This window comes from Mus pahari, chromosome 2 (assembly GCF_900095145.1).
Source record: "Mus pahari chromosome 2, PAHARI_EIJ_v1.1, whole genome shotgun sequence".
NCBI lineage: Eukaryota > Metazoa > Chordata > Mammalia > Rodentia > Muridae > Mus > Mus pahari.
The window spans coordinates 84,809,399-84,829,699 of NC_034591.1; the positions used below are offsets into that span (position 1 = coordinate 84,809,399).

Here is a 20,301-nt window from a genome sequence, read left to right on the forward strand (position 1 = left end):
AAAAAAAAAAAAAAGAAAAGACTGATGTTCTGGCTTCTCCTTGCTATGCATTCTGTTGGTGAAGCTCTCCATGGAAATTTGTTCTTGAATTATTGAATTTTTCACTTTCAGCATTTCAATTTGGCTTTTTTTTCCCCTTCAGCGTGACTTTTTACTGAATCCTACATTCATATCCTACATTGACTTCTTAATCAGTTACCATTACTATGATGAAACACCATAACCAAAATCAAGTTAGGCAGGAAAGGTCTTACATTTGCTTACATAGTCCACCACTAAAGGAAGTCAGGAAAAGAATTCAAACAGGGCAAAAATCTGGAGGCAGGAGCACTGCAGACACCATGGAGGTGTTGCTAACTGGGTTGCTCAGCTTGCTTTCTTATACAACCCAGAACCACCAGCCCAAAGATGAAATCACCCTCAATGGGCTGGACCCTCCCACATCAATCACTAATTAAGACAATGCCATATAGGTAACTCTAATGGAGACATTTTCTCAATTGGTTTCTTTTCTCTCTCATGACTCTAGCTTCTATTAAGTTGACATAAAATTAGCCATTGCAACCTTCTTATTTCATTAAGTGGTTTGTGTTATCTTGTAATTCATTCAGCAGTTTATTTTGTGTCCTCTTATTTCTTTGAGCATGCATTTTTCTTGTGTGTTCTTTGGAATTTCATCTAAGTTGCTCTCATTGGGATTTATTATGGGATTAATAATTATGTGGGGAGTTATGTTGCCATGTTTCTTTTTTTTTAAGCTTCCTGGGATTTTTATATTGAAACACATGGATTTGTCATAAGTCATTGACTGGATTTTTTAAAATAACTCTTCCTTTCAGTGGAAGTTCTTTTTAACAGTGTTCAAGGGGATTAGGTTGTTCTTTACAATGCTTAAGGGAATTGGGTTGAGATGTCTTTTGATACACTGATGTTTGGGACACCAGGTCAATTTCTAGTAGCATACTATCTACAAAACAATTATGGTATAGACACCATATGAAAATATAGTAATAGTCAAATAACCACTACCCCTTAAATGTCAGTTACTTTGGGAAGTTAGGGAACACAGAGAGTGCTGGGCATATTGATGGATAAAGGAGGAAGGAAGCACAGGACAGCTAGGGATAGGAAAAATAAAAGAGGGATAAGTAATTTGAGGGGACAGAGTGAGAGTGGAGGATGTTTGGATAAAGAAAAAAATAGAGACATACAATCAGATAAGCTAACATAGTCCAAGCTGTCAGGAGGCTGCAACTTGGAAAATACCAGTAGGCACTCTGTGGAGTCAGTTTCTCCCTGCAGTTCCTCAGAGGTCAAGGTTACAGTGTCAAATAAAGTGGAGGTGAGGGCTATCAGTCGGTTTCCCAGGCAAGCTGCACTGATTCCCATATGGTAACAATGGAAGTTCCAGAGAGAGAAAGTCTAGGGCTACCTGCTGTACAAACAGGCACACAGCACACATACTCAGATGGAGATATTCAGTTACCAGAGAAAGGGAAAGCAAGGAGGGGACACCAGTTGGGTAAGCAGCCATCTAAATAGATCACCAGATGCCAGCATTAGAATCCCAGATGGAAGGAAAGGATGTAGTCATCGCACTACCTGTGGGGCAAGCAAGTGACTCACTGCAAGTCCTCAGATAGTCGACATCAAGGTTTTAGAGAAGAAAAACTTGATTACAATGATAGCCAAATTTATTTTTGCAGTCAGACCTCCCCCATGAATCCCAGACACACACATGTAACTGTAGTCTGAAAGTCTCAACTGAGATGTTTAATTTAAAGTTCACATTTACACTTTCTGAGTCTGATCCTTTGCTTCCTTTCATGCAAGCCTACCTTGTCCATACTCTTCCCATACAAAACATGGCAACTCTGTGGTTTCAGCACTGGCTTCTCTTCTCCACCCACAACTGCTTTAGTAGCAAATCCTGTCAGTTCCAGGTCTGTGTCCTTTTCATGCCTCTCCCACTGCCAACTTTAACCCAGTCAAGCCCTCTCTTCTATACTGTGGCAATGTCTCTTAATTGGGTTCCTTACTTTTCCTTGCACCCTGCCTTGAGTATTTTAAAACCTAGATCATACTATGTACTTCTCTTCAAATCTTCTAAACCCTCCAAACTTAACCTCTTGGCTCTCCCCAACGCTCTGCTTTGGCATATTTCTTTCCCCCAAGCTTTTGTAATTCTATTACCTCTTCCTAAAATGTCTCTAGGAATCCTCATAGCTTTCTTGTTCTTTTTTTGGGTCTTTACTAAGATGTAATTTTTGTTTATCTATGTGTACTTGTCTGTGCCTTATGTATGTACTGATCACATGTGTATTATGTGCAGAAAAGTTCTTTACACAGAGGCCAAAAGAGGAAGTCAGAACCCCTGGACCTGGCATTACAGGCAGTTCTCAAGCATCTCAGTGTGGATTCAGGGAACCAAACAGCGGTCCTCTGTAAGGGCACATAAGTGTTCTTAACTGCTGAGCCATCTTTTCAGCACTCCAAATGTCATTTCAATGTGACATTTTCTAACTCATTTAAAATTGAAACACACACATACTTCCACACGTGAGTGCACGCGTGCATCTTTCCAATTATGCATTTTGCTTTTTCCATGCTCTCAGCATTATCGGACATAGTATATATACACAATTCATCTGCACAAATGACCTCCTGTCAACCACCAGAATGAGTCTGTATGAAGATACTCTTCACTGCTTCTAACATTACTTGATACATAGTGTGCTCTCCGTGAATATCTAGTACATGAATTGAGCTGCCCAATCTTTCAGAATGTTAGCGGAAGAAAATAATCCCAGCTTCTATGTGAGATTCATATAAGAAGCAAGGTGATGCTACTGGGAGCTATATAGGGGTGAAGGCTACTGAAGTAGCTCTTTGGTCAAGCGCTTGTCTTGCATGGATGAGGCCCTGTTGGATCCTACACTGTGCAGGGGAAAAGCTGATGAAGTGTCCTGAGAGTATGTGTGAGGAACTGAGCTGCACCCCACACTGCGAAACCCTGCTTCCATTTGGTCACATTTCACCTTTCCATTGAGCAATCTTTCAGATGGGCCTAAAATCTGAAAATTTGTTTTGCCACCTCCACTACAAGTTAAAGATCAAAACACTTTTTCCTTCCTTCTGTGGTGAAAGCCCATTTTTCTCTCCATCATAATTTCCACAAGAGAAAAAAAGATGAAAAGCAATATTCCTTGATAAGTACAGTAGCAACATTTCAGAAACATTTCAGAAGGCATTTGAAAGATGCTCAAGTATTCTAGAATTCTGCAAAGAAGAATCATCTGTCATCCTGAAAAAATGGAGCCAGGAAGAGCTGTATGCAGAGGGGGTGTCTGACTGAACTTTAGCCTGCAGCTAAAGCTCAGGAACTACTATAAATTTTATTTTGTCCCATACAAATAAGAGTAATATTCACACAGTTGTATATTCTGTGCCAAGCTCTAAACAAAATGAGTGCTTGGCAGTATCCCACTTCAGAGGTTAGGGAGTCTATCTTCATACAGATAACAAGTCGCATGGAAGAGGGAAGGCTACCCGAGCTCAGGGACTTGATGCAGTGTGTCAGGACACAGCTTATTCTTGATCTTCTTCCTATTTGTCTTCACAGCTTATCTGGCTGGACAGAAGAACTCTATCTTGCATTAATGCAGTTTGGAGAAAGGGTTATCAAAGAGGAGCATCTACTACGAGTTTGAGGCTCCAAGGAGATGAGAAGGAGTTGGCTACTTGGTGTGGTTCATGTGCTTCACTTATGAGATCATGCTGGAATGCTGCCTATGACCAAGGCTGGCAGAGCTGAGTCTTAGGGGAGTAGAGTCGGGAGGGATACGGGTCATTGTTAAATAGGATAATAAGACAAACATGTATTAAATAGGATAATAAGACATACATGATTTTAGGCTTTGGGAAAAAACATTAATTGGCACAGGTTATCAAATTGCATACTCATAATGACCCCATGGGATCAATACAATGTTCAATACAATACAAAGGCAGAGGCTCAAAAAGTTTGCTTGAGACGTCTAGTCTTATCAGGTGCTAAAAGTGAGCATTTAGAATTAAGGAGTCTTTCTTGTTATCAAGCACGCCAAATCAGATGGCACATGCACAGATCTACAGTCATACATGGCCCTTCTTGGCAGAGGCCACAAAGAGCTTTGCTCACAAGGCCACATTCACTGGTACATGTCACTAGACGAATCCAACAATATGAGATGCATTTTCAGTGATTTTTTTTTTACTGGACTTAGGTTGTGAGCCCCAAGGAATCCACCCTCAACTAGCCGAGGAGTAAAGAGACCACACCTGGGCTTTTGTTGCCATCTGGAAGACATCTGGGCAGGTTTTTCAAAAAAAAAAAAAAAAAGTTCATGGAGTGGGGAGTAAACGAGAAAAGGGCTATGAATTTTGTAATCGAGAGCTGTTCTTTTCAGCCTCAGCTGTTTCAGCCTTAATTGTAGGACTCTAAGTTTTACTGTACAATTAGGTGAGGCATCAAATCATATGATGGCTATCCATTGTTGGTCATCTGCCATACAAATGACACCTTTCCTTTGTTTTCATGATCTTATTAAAGTCACTTTCATCAGCTAAATGTCCAGGTCCAGACAAGAAACAGGAAGCCAAAACAATAAACCTGTCATATGTTCCATCTATACCATTCCTGGGCATGCGCCCAAAGGACTGTCTCCTGCTACAATAATATTTGCACTTCTGTGTTCATTGATGCCTTATTTATAGCAGCTAGGAGATGGAACCAGCCTAGATGTCATCAACTGATGGATAATAAAAATGTGGTATATACACAATGAGTTTTATTTGAAATTTGGTGAAAAATGAATGAAAAAAAATATACTGAGCGAAGCAACTCAAGTTCAGAGAGACAAACACCACGTGTTCTCTCTGAAAAGATCAGAATCCACACAAGAGACCCTGTATTAGTCAGGATTCTCTAGAGGTAAAAACTTATGAAATATCTCTATATATTAAGGGAATTTATTGTACTGTTTTACAGTCTGTAGTCCAACTAACCCAAGAACAGGCAGCTCTGAATGGGAAGTCCAGTTTCTAGTAGCTCAATGCTCCTCAGTCCCATGAGGCTAGTTGTCTCAGCTTGTCTTCTGTATAAACTAGAATCATGAAGGAGCTCCAACAGATGTGCTGGCAAGTAAGTGCAAGCAGAGTGAACCTTCTTTCTTCCATCATCCTTATGTAGGAGTCCAGCAGAAGGTATGGCCCAGATAAAAGGTATGTACCACCATGCCTGGATTAGGAACTTGCTCTGTCTCAGGCTGGCCTTGAACTCAGAAATCTGCTTGCCTCAGTCTCCTGGGATTAAAAGCATATACTACACTGCTGGAGCCTAAGCTTTTCATGGCCACTATGCCTCAAGATCTGGATCAAAAAGTGTGCCCTCCATTTCTGGATTATAGTTCATTCCAGATGTAGTCAAGTTGACAACCAGGAATAACCATCACACACACCAAGACCAAGTTCTCAATACAAAGGGGATTTATTTGCCCCAGAAGGAGAAAGGGCAGGGAATATGAGACAGATACAAGTGTGGCCACTAAGGCTTTGGGGGTATAATGTGTTTCTAGGTATTGGGAGTGGATACTTAGCAATGGGAATGGGCTGGAAGGGAGCACTGAGAGGATCTACAGGAGGGAAGAAAGCAGGGTGTTCTACCAGGATCTGCTAAATCACCTGGAAACTGGTGCAGAGAGTGAGGAGAAGCCACAGCATGTAGTCTGCTACAGAGCTGGAGATGATGCTTGGGAATTGGTCTTGGAGGGGTGGAGGGAGAGATGAAGATCGGCCGTTGGCCCACCTGCTTACCTGGCTTCAGTTTTACTGAATTTCCCATCTCTGTTTCAAGCATTTCTGTTCAACTGAGGTATAATCAAATGGCCACTGGAATATTTTTACTGTGTCAACAGTTCTCCAAGGGGATGTTTCAAGCTGAAGAATGTGGGGAAAGGGAACCATTTATCCATTGCTAGTAGGAGTGCAAACTGGTAGAGCCACTATGGAAATCAGTATGGCAGCTCCTCAAGAATCTAGGATCAGATCTATTCAAGATCCAGCTATACCACTCTAGGGCATCTACCTAAAGGACTCTAGATCCTACCACAGAGACTCTTGCTCAACCGCATTCATTGCTGCTCCACTCATAACAACTAGAAATTGGAAACACCCTTGATTTCCATCAACTACTGAATAAATAATGAAAGTGTGGGATACGTTTACACAAGGGAACATTGTTCGACTATAAAGAAAAGTTCAGATAAATGTGTGAAGCTAGAAAACAGTTGTCCTGAGTGAGGTAAGTAAGACACAAACATACAAATACTGTATTTTCTCCTATATGCTGATGCTAGCTTTTAAGCCTATGATAAGCATGCTACATTCCAAATAACCACCAAGATTAGGTACCTTGTAAGGGAATAAGTGGAAGGAGAGGATCTCCCCCACAAGGACAAGAAGAATATATTGCAATGGAGAAACAAATGGGAAAGTAGTAGATTAGGAGTAAATAGGGAGGAGGATGGGAGATAAGTGATGCCTGATTGCAAAGGAAAAATCTGCTTTTCCCAAAGGAAATTACTGGGCATATCAACTATACTCCAGTACAAGTACCTTGTCCATGATTACTTGCTAATACAAAATGAACTTCTTGCTGTTTTGTTTGGGTTTCTTTTTCTTTCTTTCTTTTTTTTTTTTTTTGTCTTTTTGTTCTTTTGTCTGTTTTGATTTTTGTTTTTGTTTTGTTTTTGTTTGTTTATTTCTTTTTAAAATTTTTGTTTCTTGTTTTTTGTTTTTGCTTTTTTTGAGAAAAAAAAGAGAGAAAGGATGGGGAGGGGAACAACATAATGTTCGGTGAGTACAGAGGTAGAGAGGATCTGAGGAGAGTTGGAGGGGAAAGTATGATCAAAGTACATTGTATGAAAATTGTTTAGTGAAATAAAAACACAAATACCAATGAGAACTATCAAGTCTTAGTTTTTTAAAAACTTAGTATTCTGTATGTCTATATGTCCTTGGCTTTATTTACAATGTTTATATGATGTCTTGGTAAGTATTCTGTTCCTGTGAAAAGACACCATGGACATAGCAATTCTTATAAAGGAGAGCATTTAATTGGAGCTTGCTTGCGGTTTCAGAGGTTTAGTTGATTATCCTCATGGTGGAAAGCATGGCGGCACACAGGCAGAAATGGCACTGGAGAAGTAGCTGAGGGCTGCATCCTGATCTCCTAGCCAAGAATGAGACTCTTGGCTTGTCATGGGCATTTAAAACATTAAAGCCCATCCCCAGTGACACACTTCCTCCAACAAAGTCAAACCTACGTCAACTCTGCCACACCTCCCAATCCTTCCCAAGCAGTGCCACTCTCTGATGACTAAGCATTCGAATAGACTAGCCTATGGGGATGATTCTTTCCGGTTTTGCTTTTATTTATTTTATAATCCAGTCATGACCTTCCTCCTGGACCTCTCTCCCACAGTTCCTCATCCCATTCCTCCTGGACTCCAACCCTGTCTCCAAGAAGATACCCCTCCCTACTCCACCAGACCCCCCCCCCAACTCCCTGAGGCCTCAAGTCTCTGAGGGTTAGGTGAGACTTCTCCCACTGAGGCCAGACCAGGCCTAGTAAGGCTTAAACAAAATTAACCCACAAGGAAAGAAATAGAGATCTAATGGGTGTGATACATTTTGGATAAGAGAAAGTTAAAAAGAGGTAAAAGGAGGCTGAAGGGATGGATGGCTCAGTCGTTAAGAACACTGGGCACTCCTCCCAGGATGCAGACTGATTCCCAGCACTCACATGGTATCTCACAACTATCTATAATTCCTGTCCTAGGAGAGTCAATGCTATCTGCTGGCCTACACAGGCACACATGTAATAATTTTAATATTTTTAATAAAGAAAAAGAAAGGTAAAGACTTTATATGGCAAGATAAAGATGGTTTCAAAAACAGAAATAGATGAAAAGAAAGTTAGAAGAGTGAACTATGCTGTAGAAGGAGTGTGAGAAATTGAACATGGTTATAACTAAGTCAGTTGTGGGCATGTGAGGGCTAGACAGTGTCCACCCCTTCTTCATAAGCTTCCAATGAAAACACCGAAGTTTAATTCCACTGAAGTTCAGTGGGTGAGACCTGAAGAACTACAGGGTTTTTTTTTTCAATTATGTATTTATTTTTGACTTTACATCACCAATGAAGCCCCCTTCCCTCCTCTCCTCTCAGTTCCACCCTCACAAACCCCTCCCACGTGATCTTCTCCTCAGAGAAGGGGAAGCCCCTCTTGGGTGTCACCCCGCCCTAGGACATCTAGTCTCAGTAGAACTAAGCACATCTTCTCCCACTGAGGCCCAACCAGACAGTCCAGTTAGGGGACTAGGTAGGCTTGCTTACAGACAAGTGGTGAAAGATTATAGGCAGACGCAGGGATGACCTTAAAGCAGCCGCTCTGGAATGTCTATTCCCAAGAATGATGACGATGTCTCATTGCTTTGAAGACGGAGATCCTTTCCCCTGCTATTTGCATATTCTAGCCCTTCCTTAAGATCCTGAGGCCATGTGTAATTAGGGCAGAATAGCAAATTGGTCTAGAGAAGTGTCTGCATATTGAGGTGAGACTCCTGTGGCTCTCCAAATACCCTATTTCTATGAGGAATGTACACTATCAACAAGACCAGCAGTGACTTTTTTGAGAGCAGGCCCAACCAAAACTCTGAAGATGGTGATAGGCTGACTCCAAAGATAGTTCTGAACAACAGTTACAAAAGTTTTATCAACATCCTGAGATAGAATTGATGCCTAATTCTATGTCTATAATAATAAGCTTTTCTTAAGTATCGAATTTTTTTTAGTACTTTAAAAAACTGATTTAGGAAAACAAGGACTTTGTTTTATCCTTTTACTAAATGACGGGTATAAACTTATGATGAGACTTTTTTTATGGGTTTCCTAGATAGGGTCTCTCTGTTTAGTGATGGCTATCCTGGAATTTACTCTGTAGACCAGACTGGCTTTGAACTCACAGAGATCCACCTGTCTCTGCCTCTCAAGTGCTTGAGTTTAAAGGTGTAACACTTTATTTTTTATTTTTTTATTTTCTTACATCTTTGGATTTCTTATTAAACAAAACCCTCCCTTACTGGGCAGCTATCTCCTCAACAGTAGAGAAAATTCTTACTGAAGGAATTATTCCAACCCTAACTAGACATCTGTTGCCACCAAGTGAAACTTCCTGTGCCAGGAATGCTTTACTTGTAATGGAGCTGTTGGCCAAAGGGGCTCATGAAAACACCCAAACAACTCATTTTATCACCAAGGCTATTTATTGGTTTTTATCCACAAACTGATGGCATAGTTCTACTGCTGAAGATAACACTTTCATATCTCATTGAAAAGAGAATTCGAGATGAAGCCGAACTAGAGACTTCACCCCTACTGGATAAAGTTCAGGGTACTAAAAGGTACCCTGCACACTACCAGAGGGAAAAAGTAATCCTCAACATTATCCAGTTACAAACTCTTTGACCTACAACAGTTAGGCAATGGTATCGACCTACAAGATACATGAAAGCAATAGTGGTACAAAAGTTATGGGAGTAACCAACCACTGCCTGATTGGATCTAAGGCACAGTCCAGGAGATGGAACCCATACCTGGGTGACTAAGAACCCAAGACTGTTAAGCCATAGGCCTAGGGGAAAACCAAATAAGGAACACAAGCTTACAATGACTCCTAAAGGCATACTGCTACATCATAGATCATGGCTTCTCTCAGCTATCATCAGAGAAGCTTCCTCTTGCAGTCAACAAAAACTAACATGGAGACCCACAACTGACAATGTGCAGAGTGGGAAGCTTTGGAGTACTTAGTCCTGAATGGGATATTTCTATCACACCCTTCTCCTCAGGGCTCAGGGAGATAAGAGGAAGAAGAGACTAAAAGAGCCAGAGGGGACAAATGACACTAAAGAAACTGTCTTCCAGACACAGCAGGATACACATATGAACTCACAGAGACTCAGCAGAAACAGGACCTGCACAGATTCAAGATAGATGAGGTACCAGTGCTGAGAGAGGAAAGTAGACATGATCTCCCATCCCTAAACAAGAAACTATCTCTAATTGACAACCCCTTGCAAAGGAAAACCAGTTTTATCCCATGGAGTTTCTGTAGGTATATAAATAACACATATATATATATATATATATATATATATATATATATATATATGGACAGTTCCCATTCCCAGCAGTAAATGGTCAACACTAAACAAAGATAAGCTACTTTTGTAGATCTTCCTTCCTTCCTTTTCTTTCCTTCCTTCATTTCCTCTCTCTCTTTCTTCTCCTTCTCCTCCTCCTCCTCCTCCTCCTTCTTCTTCTTCTTCTTCTTCTTCTTCTTCTTCTTCTTCTTCTTCTTCTTCTTCTTCTTCTTCTTTTCTTTCTATTTTTTGCCAATTTTGGAATTTTTATGGGTTTTGTTTGTGTCCATCTGTGTATCTTTCTTGTGCTTTATCATTTTTTGTTGGTTTTTTTAACATTTATTTATTTATTTATTTATTTATATGTGTGTACGCTGTAGCTGTCTTCAGACACTCCAGAAGAGGGCATCAGATTTTTGTTACAGATGGTTGTGAGCCACTGTGTGGTTGCTGGGATTTGAACTCAGGACCTTTGGAAGAGCAGTCGGTGCTCTTAACCGCTGAGCCATCTCACCAGCCCCATCATTTTTGTTTTTAAATTCTGGTTTATTTACTTTTTATTTTCCTATTTATTTTCTAAAGAGAAAGAGAAAGAAGGCATGGAGTTGGATATGTAGGCTGTGGGGAGGATCTGAGAGGAGACAAGGGAGTGAAAACCATGGATCCAAATATATTGTATAAATTTTCAATTAAAAAAAAAAAGCAGAGTTATTCCAGAAGATCAGAGGGATGGCCCCGATGTTAAAAGCACTTCTTTAGAAGACCCAGGTTCAGTTCTTAGCACCCACATGGTGGCTCATAACTCTCTGAACTCCAGATCCAAAAGATCATACACAATCTTCCAACCACCTCAGATACCTGGATGTACATAGTACATATATACACATACAGGCAAACACTCATATACATAAAATAAAAATAAGCAAATCGTATCCAGGTGTGCCATTGCACATATTTAATACTATCACTGGGGAACCAGGAATTGATGAGTCCCTGAATTTGCGGCCAGCTAATGTATATATTAAGTTCTGCTCTAGTCAGAGCTACTTAATGAGACTTTGTCTATTTAAAGAATTCTGCTAAATCACACAGTAGTTATGGAACTCATTTTAATGTCCAAATATTTAAATCTATTCATGAGCTTGGACTATTAGAGAGACAAATAGAGATAACGGGTTGTCAAAATTAACTGAAGCTTTGCCTTTTTTTCTGAGATATGCCCTTTTAGAAAACATCCATTATCCTCTTATAAAGTACTTGGCAGCCTATAAAAAAATGAAAAATTATATGTGCCATCTCTACTAAAAGAGGAACACAAAAGCAACTTTTAAATATTATAACTAAAAATTCAGAATTGGTTTCAAAGGCTTCCTTAAAAGCTTATGAAAAACATGATTTTAGTTGCAAAAACTACAACAACAACAACCACAAACAAAACAAAGTAGCTATCATATCAAAGCCTCCACTCTGCCTGGAAGGAAAAGCCTCTGTCAGGGTTCCTGGAGGGCAAAATTTCATGCCATGAAATTTTCTAAGTCTCATATCAAGTGAGTGCTAATGTCTGCTTCCAACACATGTGCCTGGACCTCAGACATTTAGATGCCGCTCATCCTTAACTACACTGACAGAGGAGAACCCAAGTAACTGAACAGTTCTTGCATAGTTAGCTTTGTTAAATCATTTACAAGTAGATATTTTTAATTGTTTAAAGTACTTAGTATTTAAAAACTCACTGTAGTTGCAAGTAATAGAATAATGCTAATCTTGTTTTGATAGAATTGCATGGGATGAGTTTAAGGTCAGACTGCTCTATATAGCAAGTTCCTGGACAGCCAAGGCTACATAGTGAGACCTGTCTCAAACAAATAGATACTAGATAGACAGGTACTTGTTTAAATACTCCAAATATAAGTAAAACTGTTTACAGTTTCATAAATAACTGTGAAACATACAAACATGCCTAAGTACACAATCTAGTTTTTAGAAATGTATAAATTTTGGTTGTTTAAAACGCTCGTTTCCTAGCCAGGCATGATGGCGCATGCCTTTAATCCCAGCAATCGGGAGGCAGAGGCAGGCAGATTTCTGAGTTCGAGGCCAGCCTGGTCTACAGAGTGAGTTCCAGGACAGCTAGGGTTACACAGAGAAACCCTGTCTCGAAAAAAACAAAACAACAACAACAAAAAAAAACCAACAAAAAACGCTCGTTTCCATTATCTGTACCTTTTCCTTGTTAGGACAGATTTCTTGATTATTTTAATTTTAAGTATATTAGCCCTATTATAGATTATGTCAAATTACAAAGGGGGGAAAAAGAAAAAGGAAAAGAAAAGAAAAAGGAGAAGAAAAGAAAAAGGAAAAACAGGGGTAGGGGAGATGGCTCAGAGGTGAAGACACTGATAAAATTCAATCCCAAGAACCCACATAAAGAAAGGAAAGAACTGACTTTCAAAAGTTGTTCCCTGGTCCCCACATATGGGCTGGGACACAAGTACATCCACGCACATGCATACAGAATAAATAAAACATACATAATAATTGGATTTAGATCACAATGGCCAGTAGATTCTGACAACTCATTGTAGGAATGCTTTCTTAATGGATGGACCAGTTCTCTTTTCTCCTACAGCCTACTTTTTACCTTCTGCTCAGTCTCAGCTACTTCAGACACTGAGCATGAGCTCACCCTGCCAATGAGGGAAATTGAGTACTTGGCCCTTGCCAAATACTCAGGCCCTTGCCTGGCTAACAGGAGTCTCCTGGAAAGAACTACAGCTTCCCTTGAGCCTTCTCAAGTCTGAGTGACTTATCATGAAGGCAGTGATGTGGAGAGAATGGGATAATGCAAGTCCTGAGCCAAATTAGCTTTGGGCATTCATTAACAGGCATTTTATTGCCCGTCTCTGGATGTGATCAAGAAGTACATCTTTTGGGATATAAAAACAGGTTCTTCCTCCTGTCCCCAGTTCCCAACAACCAATAAAACTCTAAGAATGTCATCTGAAGCCTATGGCTGAAAACCGCTGCTTTTCTATGACCTGTCCACCTACTTGATTTTTTTTTTTACATGTATGGGTGTTTTGCTTATATACATGTGTGTGCAGTACATAAATGTCTACTGTCTGTAGAGTTCAGAAGAGGGTATTGGATGCCCTGGAAGTGGGGCTATAAATGATCGCAAGCTGCTGTATGGATGCTGGAAATCCAACCCCAGCCCTCTGAAAGAGCAGCCAGTGCTCTTAATTGCTTTCCAGACCCACATTAGATCTTTCTATCAGTGTATTTGAAAAATGTCTTGATTTACGATTTTCTTTGGTCCATTACTATAATGTTTCACAGACATGGCACTTGGGATCATCCAAATAAGCTATCTCTTATTTCCTTTAAGGTGAGTACTGTGAGAACTGTACTTTTTCATTGACAGAATACAAAATCACCCATAAGCAAGCTTCAAAATAGCAGCATGTTTATCATTACTAAATAGAAATGTTAAGGGAATCCACCCCCAGCACACACACACACACACACACACACACACGCACACGCACACGCACACGCACACGCACACGCGCGCGCGCGTTTGGGTCGGTTACTTCAAGGAGGCAGTTAGTAGGTGCTAATCCGAGTAGCCACTGAGTTCGTGCCTATTTACCACCTATATTGTCTTTCTGCTTAATGTGTCTGTGCATCTGTGCACAGGTGAACCATCTTTCACACCTCTTCCCATGGCAATCATGCTCTGGACACACACTGATTCAAGGTACTCTCTGAACATGCTGGCTCCTACCTGTATGTAATCCCAGCACTCGGGAGCATTAGACAGTAATAGTGCTAGTTAGTCTGAGCTATATATAAGCAAACCCCATGCTAGCCTGGGGTATAAGTAAGCTTCAGTTTAAAAAAAAAAAAAAGAATGAAAGAAAAATAGAAATCCCCTTGGAAGGGATCATAGTCTTTCTCCAGCAGGCTGCTCTGCCCAGCTGAGTACCCTGGCTGTTCTAGATAAAGCCAGTCTCTACTCAGGGAAGAGGGATTTTCTGCTGATTTATAGATCTAGTCTTCTAGGCCAGCTAAGGAGATAATCTCATTCTCTTTATGCTAAATTTTGATCTTTAGACAGTAATAGACTAAAACTCTCTGAAACTCTAAGCAGGTTCCAATGAAATGGTTTCCTTGATAAGAGTTGCTGTGGTCATGGTGCCTCTTCCCAGCAATAGAACACTGACTAAGACTAAAGAGGAGAGGGGGAAAAGAGGGAGAAGGGAAAAGAAGGAAGAAACTGGAAAGAGAAGAGATGTAAGAAAGGAAGGAACCATGAAAATGAAGCCTGAAAACACAATGCTCGTGCATGCAAGAGATGGGAAACATATGAGGAGAGACGACCCCTCCTGGAGGGCCCACCTAAGCATATCACAGGGTACAGTGAGTGAGAGGGAGGCGGAAATAGAGAATAAAGCAGAGGCTTTAGAGGACAGAGAACTAGAAAGGAAGCATTCTGTCTCCTACACTGGACATTTGAATTGTTTTCCATATCATTTGCTTTCCTTTTTTTTTTTTTTTTTTTGGATGATTCATGAGCTATGGGAAACTCATGAACTCTTGAGCCAATATGTTTAACTTCTAGACAACAGTATTGGGAACTTCCACTATGAAGAGTCTAGCTTGATAATGATGTAAAAATCTCATTAGTAACCAATGATGTAGTCTCACCTGAGGATGGAACTATATTAAACCGCCTTCTAATCTGTAGCCTTTATTTGGATCATAGTTCATTCTCATGGTCCCACCTGGGTTGCAATAGATTACCTAGGGATTCCCAGGACTGTGAATGCTTCTCCCTTAGCGAACTTCTACATGGGGATATGTCAGCCTCTGACTGAGCAGAAAAAAACAATTTGTGGGACACTAACCTACTTAAAAGGAGGTAGTTCTTCATATTGTCTAGGGCAGGTTCAGACAGACAGTAGCCATGTAAAACAGGACAAGTCAAAAATACCACAGAGAATGAAGCTGATGCCTATACATGTTCTGAAGTCTGTGGAACCTCATCACACAAGGGCTCACTGGTTGGCCTCAGTTCCCCTATTTCTTTAGAATGTTTTCCTACTGATGCTTTAGTTATTGTGATATTATTGAATGTTGGATAAAAGCTTACAGACTAGTGTCATGGAATAGTGAAAAAATTCACAGTAGATTTACATATAAACTGCAATCAATTTTAAAGAGTAGCTGTCTTGGGCTATAAAATCATTTCTCTTGTTGGCTTCAGAAAGGGTTATACAGGGGAGAACGCCACCTCTTTTGTAACATTTGGCTTTCATAGACTTGGGACTTTAGAAATCATCCTCTTACAACCCTGGAACCTCACCCATGAGACTGCGCTCACCCTCATCCTCTACTTTTTCTTTTTCTTTTTTCTTTACAGCAACTGATTCTTTTATAAGCAACTGATTTGTTTGCTTTATTTCTGAGCCATGGGGAGAGTGGTATGTAAAAACTACAGAGAACAAATGAAGAAAAGAGAAAAAATTGATAGGAGGCCTGGGAACAAACTAAAGAGGAAATTAAATAGACCCATGATACCAGATAAAGTACAGCCAGCAATTGCCCCAGTGTGACATACAAATCTGCACTCAGAGAGCCTAGTGAGATGGCTCAGCGGGTAAGTTATCTGAGATTGGTACCACATAAAGGTGAAGAAGAGGTGACTCCCTGAAAGCTGTTTGCTGACCTCTATGCACTCACCAGACCATGTGTGCCCCCACATAATTAACTAAAAGAAATCTAAGGTCACTCCCCATTGGGTTCAGCTCATGCTCCAATGATTCCCACTCATAATTGGAATCTGGGAGATTCCCATCTGTGAAGCCTTTCCCAGGACCATGCTGTAGGTTGGTACAGATGTTCCCTGCTACAGAGCATATCCATCAATGGGCACTGCCCTAGCAATCTACTTTGTCAAAGTACTGCCTCTTTCTAGTAATGTAAAATACAGAGACACAGAGGTCAAACCTTGGCCCCCATTCAAAACAACCAACTAACCAATCAACCAGAAAAGCCAAAGCCAAAAACAAACAGACAGACAGACAGACAGACAAGGTCAACAGCATGGAGTCAATGCAGGCCAACTCTGAAGACCCACCCAGCTTCAGTCCTGGGTTGGGATGTGGGCTTAGCTAAGGCTTCAGCTGTCTCTACACTGAGAGCATCTGGTGCTTCCCACCAGTGCTACCAGCCTTCCTTCCTTACAGGCATTTCTCTTAACCAATTAAGGAAAGGTTTTGCCTGGATACCTCCTCTAAAACACTGCACAAGTTCACACTCAGCACACTTTAGTGTCAGTCAGAATCATGACTGAAACTCATTTTCTCACCTCATTAATCCTGACCGTTCTTGATGACTATAGCTCTTTCTGTGGCCAGAGTTCTATCGACAAGAACATAATTCTTCCTGTGTGATATGGGCTGCTGCTAGCTTCTCCAGACAGGTCTGGTACCTAGTTGGGCTTATTGTTACGTTAATAGCTGTTATTTTAGCTTGAGATTCTCTAGAAGCAGAGCCTGAAATGAAGGAAGACTTAAAGGAAAATGATGTGTCAGAATCTAAGAGATCCTCACCAATGTGCTAAGGAGAGTCGCACCCCTGTGCAGTACACAAAAACCTATGTTTCACTTAATGCTCAGCCATACCATTCTGAAACTCTTAAATAATTTTTGAGCAATTTTCATTCTGCATTAAGTCACATAAATCCTATTGCTGGTCTCCGTTGGAATATATTCCTAAAAAAATTGACAGGGGAGTAGGAAGTAGAACTGGGAAGACCAAGAAGGGAAGGGAGGATGTGTTACTAAGCAAAGAGCTGAGGACAAGGGGAGGTTCTTATCCAACCACTGCAGGGAGTGGTGCTGACATCTTAGACGCAGCCTCGAGTTATTCCAATTGGCGTCAAAACAGATGGAGCGTTTTTTACCTCCACTCTTGTCACTGCTTAAAGAAACGATGTAAGAACTACAGTAGTTGCCAGGTTCTTCCAGCTGCCCTGTGCCCAGGGATAGAACACTCTGAAGCTGAACGTGGTAGTTTGGCCATAAGATGCAGGTGCTGGCAAGCAAGAAGTACACTTGGAATCAGTGTTCATAAAGCTGAGAGAAGGATTGGAAGAGATCAGACCAAATATTAACAGAAACTGATGGAGTTGGGCATATACTTACTATGTACAGGTTTAAAAAAAAAAAAAAGAATGCTTGATGACCAACCCACCATTTCATGAATGGAATAGCTAACTGAAAAGGCATATACTTATTTACATGGAACAAGTGAGCATATATATATATATATATATATATATATATATATATATATATATTATATACCATGTAAATAATACTACATACATGTATTTGTATGTATAAATGCATGCATGTATGCATGTATATACATATGCATGCAATAGGAAGCACAGCCATATGGAGATGTAATATGAGTCATCAAAGTTCAGGAAACGGGTCCAGAATCATGGTTAAAAGCATAATCTGTTTAAGCAACCTGCATTTAAAACCTATCTCTGCCATCTTCAGATTCATTGGGTTAACTTTGCTGTGCCTACATGCTAGGGTTGCTAGGAGAATGAAAAGATTTAATACATGCAAGACTCTTAAAGCAACATCTGCCACACAGGAAGGACTGGTTAAATGTTACCTCTTACTGTTTTGCCTTTTGGCTACTATGATCAGACCTTCCCAACCCTCTGTAGTACAGCTGTCCCTCAGTGCCCACGGGGGATTGGTTCCAGGGCCGTCCTTCATTCATATACTAAAACCCAAGGATAGAAAACTCTCATACAAAATGACATAGTATTTGCATATAACTTACCTACATTTTGCATATGATAATGTTTTAATTATTTCTAGATTGTTTATTATCTAGTTCTATACAATGTAAATATTAATTTTGTTATACTGTATTGTAAATGAAATAAAGACAAAGAACATACTTGTTTAGGACAGACTCAACTTTATTTTCAAATACTTTCAATCTGTAGTTGAATTTGAAGATGCAGACTCCTGCGGGTATAAATGATTAATTGTATTTTATTCTTAATTTGTTGCAGGCTGACCTTTTAGTACAAAAAAAGAAATAAAAAATGGATAATGTGGGCTGGAAAGATGGCTCAGCAGTTAAGAGCACTGACTGCTCTTCCGAAGGTCCTGAGTTCAAATCCCAGCAACCACATGGTGGCTCACAACCATCCTTAAGGAGATCTGACTCCCCCTTCTGGAGTGTCTGAAGACAGCTACAGTGTACTTAAATATAATAAATAAATAAATCTTAAAAAAACATGAAAACAAACAAACAAACAAAAAGGATAATGTGTGAGGGGAGACAAAATAAAAGACCGTATTTCAAACAACTTGATGTCAATAGACAATTTCTGCACAAGTTTGTACATGATCTTGGATTTCTGTTCTCTCCTTATGCAGATAACCGCTTAAAGACTGTTCTGTGGTTACAATTCTTCAACAACAGACATTCTTCAACAAGCCACTTTGTTTGTTCTTGTCACAGATTAGTGAGAGAAAAATTAAAAGTACATGAAGTACTTAACTGGGCTATATAATGATCCAGTGGTGGAAATCACAACCATAATAGTCCATTCTTGTGTCTGGCCATTCTGTTTAGGGTGCATCTTTGAACTGTCGCGATCTGAATCAGCCAAGTGTTTCCTAACACTGTAGAAAGTAGGAAATAAAAGGCAGGCTGAGGTTTGTACATCAACAAGAACATCCTCTGGAGGCTGCTCAGACCACACTGGCCAGGCAAGGCATTCTTGAGTCAGAGTGCAAACAGGAGTGAATTTAAGGCCTTCAGTGGGATTCAGTACCTAGATCCTAGCATCCCCAAGACCTACTCCACAGTGCATCCTCACCCAATGCTAGTACTTATTTATTTCTGTTTGATCTTTTAAAGAATATATTTTATTTATTCTTTGACAATTTCATACAGCTATCCTGATCACACCCAACTTCCCCTCCCACTCTGCCACCCACGACCCCCAACATTTTTCCCTCCCATCTTTCTTCCTTCCTTCCTCTCCCCTCCCTTCCTCCCTCCCTTCCTTCCAAGGCACTGAGTCCAATTAGTGGCCCCTGCTCTCACCCAATAGTAACATCATTTCAAAAAGAGACTACAATGGTTATTAGTGACTCACGCCTTGGAGTACTCTAGCCCTGCTGAGTGTTACCATTTCTGCACATCCATCTCTACAGGACTTAAGCAAGCCCCTACTCGGGTTGGTGGTGTCTCCTATCACGTTTAGCATAATGCTTGACCTCACACAACAGGTGCTTCGTTTTGTTGAATGGCTGTAAGCAGCTTTTGTGGAAGCAAAACTGGCCCTTCAATCTGCCAAACTCTAAATGCTTACAAAAAAAAAAAAAACCAGAAACAAACAAACAAACAAACCTGTCCAATTAATTTATTATGCAGTACTCTGACCGGCCTGGGACATTCAATAATCTGGCTTTACCTTCATTTCTGGGAAACAACCTCCCTGTGGCCCCAGAGTCCTTTAAATATGACGGTGGCCGTTTCCTCAGACCTTTCTGGATCAGAGCCCCACTTTTGTGTGGGGTTTGGCAGAGCTCATCTTCCCAGCCTGGGGACTGCGGATAACTCGGCGGTGTGTGGTCCTGGTGGTGGTGCATGGTGGTGGCCTCGCGTGGTTGCCCGGGCCCACCTCACCGCAGCGAGCCGCATCAACCCCCAGCCTCGGGCACGCGTGTCCTGACCCCCGACGGCCGCAGTTGGGCGCGACGACCACGTCCGGGGCCCGTGGGCCGGAGCGGAGGGGGTGGTGGCAGCCGCCCCGCCCACCGGGCCGTGCGCCCCGCCCACGCGCGAGGGGAGGAGCCGGAGCGGAGTAGGGAGGAGAGGTCGGGCGGTCCCGGGAGCGCGGAGAGCCGGACTCCCAGGCGGCAGCAGCGGCGGTAGCGGCGGCGACGACGGCGAAGAGTGAGTGCCAAGGTAGCGCCGGGACCGGACGGGGCGGGGCGGTCAC

At 41.1% G+C, this 20,301-nt stretch overlaps 1 protein-coding gene across 3 annotated transcripts in view; it reads left to right on the top strand.

Annotated features, from left to right (window-relative positions):
* Positions 1–20,162: 20,162 nt before the first annotated feature.
* Positions 20,163–20,301, top strand: part of Gng12 (G protein subunit gamma 12) — a 117,027-nt gene continuing 116,888 nt past the window's right edge. Inside the window, exon 1 of one of the 3 annotated variants that reach the window (XM_021188807.2) lies at positions 20,163–20,267. The gene's annotated coding sequence lies outside the window, so the exon portion shown is untranslated. The remainder of the gene's footprint in view (positions 20,268–20,301) is intronic. The other 2 variants (XM_021188805.2, XM_029535710.1) reach the window with 2 other exon arrangements.